The following is a 3,436-nucleotide window of genomic DNA, read 5'->3' on the forward strand; positions in this document are numbered from 1 at the left end:
ACAACGAAATGCAGTTAGCATCTCCCTGGGAGAGCGACATAGAATATGATTTCAATAAATAAATCTATTTACATGTACACAGACATAGTGTATTTTCCTGTGGGAGGAGTGTCCGGGGGGGGGGGGGGGGGGGGGGGGGGTGTGATTGGCAGTCACCGAGGTACATTGTTGAGTAGTGTGACAGCCGCAGGGAAGAAGCTGTTCCTGGACCTGCTGGTCTGGCAACGGAGAGACCTGTAGCGCCTCCCGGATGGTAGGAGGGTAAACAGTCCATGGTTGGGGTGAGAGCAGTCCTTGGCGATGCTGAGTGCCCTCCGCAGACAACGCTTGCTTTGGACAGACTCAATGGAGGGGAGCGAGGAACTGGTGATGCGTTGGGTAATTTTCACCACCCTCTGCAGTGCTTTCCGGTCGGAGACAGAGCAGTTGCCATACCATACTGTGATACAGTTGGTAAGGATGCTCTCGATGGTGCAGCGGTAGAAGTTCACCAGGATCTGAGGAGACAGATGCACCTTCTTCAGTCTCCTCAGGAAGAAGAGACGCTAGTGAGCCTTCTTGACCAGAGTTGAGGTATTGTGGGTCCAAGAGAGGTCATCGGAGATGTTGACCCCCAGGAACCTGAAGCTGGAAACACGTTCCACCTCCGTCCCGTTGATGTGGATGGGGGTGTGCGTGCCGCCCCTAGACTTCCTGAAGTCTACAATGAGCTCCTTGGTCTTCTTGGAGTTAAGGGCCAGGTTGTTGTCAGCGCACCATGCTGCTAGGAGCTGGACCTCCTCCCTATAGGCCGACTCATCGTTGTTTGCTGATGAGGCCAATCTTCTCCAGGGATTCATTGTTCCTCATTTTCTAAATCACTGCACTTTTGTTAATTTTAGTCCCGACCTTTTCCTAATTTATGCACCAGCTTCCTTAGAATGTCAAGTGGGTAATCCTTTTTCTTTAATGTATATTATTTACCATTTGCTTATTTTCAATTACAATATTATTGATCACAGTCTTTAAGAAGCTCACATTAGTTCTGGCTAACCACTTTCTCTTGGTTCGCCATCTTTCAAATGTGCTTCCAAACATGCCCATTCCATTTCCAACATTTCTCCTCTTTTTCGTTTTCTTTCCATTAAAACAATGATAATGTTCCCCTAAACCTTAGGTTTCATTCCATAAGATTTCATAATCAATGGATCCCATACAAGATACATCTTCCCCTCAGCTTTCAACATTCCAAAGTGACTACTACCTCTGAGATACTATGGTTTCTCTTCCAACTCCACCTTCTTAACAGCAATACCTCATTCAACTACAAAAACTGCTGGAAATTAAACTGATCATGCTCAGTTTTCCCCAACCTTCCTAATCTAATCTAATCTAGTGTGTGTATATGTGTGTGTATATGTGCTCGTCTTTACATCTTCGCAAAAACACTACGCGGTAACGATTACATTTTTACATATTCCGATTGACATTTTTCCCGTCGAGGACGGGAACACCTTATATGAAAATTTTATGCTTTATTTCTTGACATTGTTCTCATTACTGATTAAAAGTCTAAAAAAGTCAAAATAAATTAAAACCACCTGATGACGTCACAATGGCTCAGCTAGCAGAGATCAGCCTCAATGAAGATTTCATCCTATATTTGATACATTATTCGTGATTAAAGCTTGAAAAATGCCAACTTTCACAAGATTTTCACATGTTATCATTCACATTTTTCCTCTCTCGGCAGAGATCACTTTCACTTTATGCTTTATTTCTTGACTTATTACTGATTAAAGTTTTTAAAAAATCAAAATACCATGAATTTCAAACCAACCAGCTTCAACTGATGACGTCACAATGGCAGCTGCAACTGATGATGTCACAATGGATAGACTAGCACGGGGAGGGAGAATTGCTATTGCAACATGCAGAGCAAATGCAATTGGAATTTTTTTTAAGTGCGCTGCTGAGGGAGGCAATGGGAGTGCTGGAATCTTACGTTCGGGAATGGCTTGAGTTGAAGGACCACGCCTCCCGTGGGAGCTAGGGGTAGGGAACGGTCTGCACTTGGTCTAGTATACTTATTAAAAGTCTGATCTTGTACGTGTGTATATGTGTGTGTGTGTATATATGGTTGTCTTTACATCTTCGCAAAAACACTACGTGGTAACGATTACACTTTTACATATTCTGATTGACATTTTTCCCCGCTCGGCAGAGACCACCTTCACTGAACATTTTAAGCTTTATTTCGCGGCTTCTTACTGATTAAAAGTAAGTAACAAGTTTAAAAACATCAAATGACTTTGAATTTAAAACGACCAGCTTTCATTGATGATGTCACAATGGCTCGGTTAGCAGTGACCACCTTGACTGAAGATTTCATCCCATATTTGACCTTATTTGCGATTAAGGTTTTAAAAATGCCAACTTTAACAAGATTTTTACATATTCTGATTCACATTTTTCCCCTCTAGGCAGAGATCACTTTCACTGAACATTTTATGCTTTCTTTCTCGACTTATTACTGATTAAAGTTTTAAAAAATCAAAAGACTTTGTATTTAAAACAACCAACTTCAACTGATGGCGTCACAATGGCTTAATTAGCAGTGACGACACAGGAACACTCTGAACCTTTCACCTCACAAGAGGGGGAGGGCGAATTGCTATTGCAACAAGTAGATGAAGTGCAATTGGAATTTTTTTATAGCCCACTGCTCAGGGAGGCAGGGGAGTGCTAGAATCTTATGCTACAGGTAGGGAACGGGTGCATTGGGGGAGCAGACCTAACGGGTCTGCACTTGGTCTAGTACTTATTCAAAGTCTGATCTTGTGCGTGTGTATATGTATGTGTATATGTGTGTGTATATGTGGTTGTCTTTACATATTCGCAAAAACACCACGCGGTAATGATTATATTCTTACATATTCTGATGGACATTTTTCCCCTCGAGGCCGAGAACACCTTCACTGAACATTTTATGCTTTATTTCTTGACATTACTGATTAAAAGTAAGAAGTTTAAAAACATCAAAAGACTTTGAATTTAAAACTACCTGTTTTCATTGATGACGTCACAATGGCTCGGCTAGCAGTGATCAGCTTCACTGAAGATTTCATCCTACATTTCATGTTATTCATGATTAAAGCTTTAAAAATGCCAACTAACATTTTTACATATTCTGATTCACATTTTTCTCCTCAAGGCAGAGACCACCTTGTCTGAACATTTTATGCTTTATTTCTCGATTTATTACTGATTAAAGTTTAAAAAAATCAAAAGACTTTGAATTTAAAAGAAATAGCTTCAACTCATGAAGTCACAATGGCTCGGCTAGCAGTGATCAGCTTCACTGAAGATTTCATCCTATATTTCACGTTATTTGCAATTAAAGCTTTAAAGATGCCAACTTTCACAAGATTTTTACTGTTAAAATCATTCCTGCCAG

The 3,436-nt window shown here is 40.8% G+C and overlaps 1 long non-coding RNA gene across 1 annotated transcript; it reads right to left on the bottom strand.

Annotated features, from left to right (window-relative positions):
* Positions 1 to 1,623: 1,623 nt before the first annotated feature.
* On the bottom strand, positions 1,624 to 2,581 carry LOC116984447. The gene is made up of 3 exons (XR_004415025.1): positions 2,423 to 2,581; positions 2,012 to 2,016; positions 1,624 to 1,681 (listed from the first exon to the last, which is right to left on the bottom strand). It is a non-coding gene; the product is annotated as an uncharacterized LOC116984447 (long non-coding RNA).
* Between the last annotated feature and the right edge of the window lie 855 nt (positions 2,582 to 3,436).

The sequence above is a fragment of the Amblyraja radiata genome, chromosome 20 (genome assembly GCF_010909765.2).
Source record: "Amblyraja radiata isolate CabotCenter1 chromosome 20, sAmbRad1.1.pri, whole genome shotgun sequence".
Classification (NCBI taxonomy): domain Eukaryota; kingdom Metazoa; phylum Chordata; class Chondrichthyes; order Rajiformes; family Rajidae; genus Amblyraja; species Amblyraja radiata.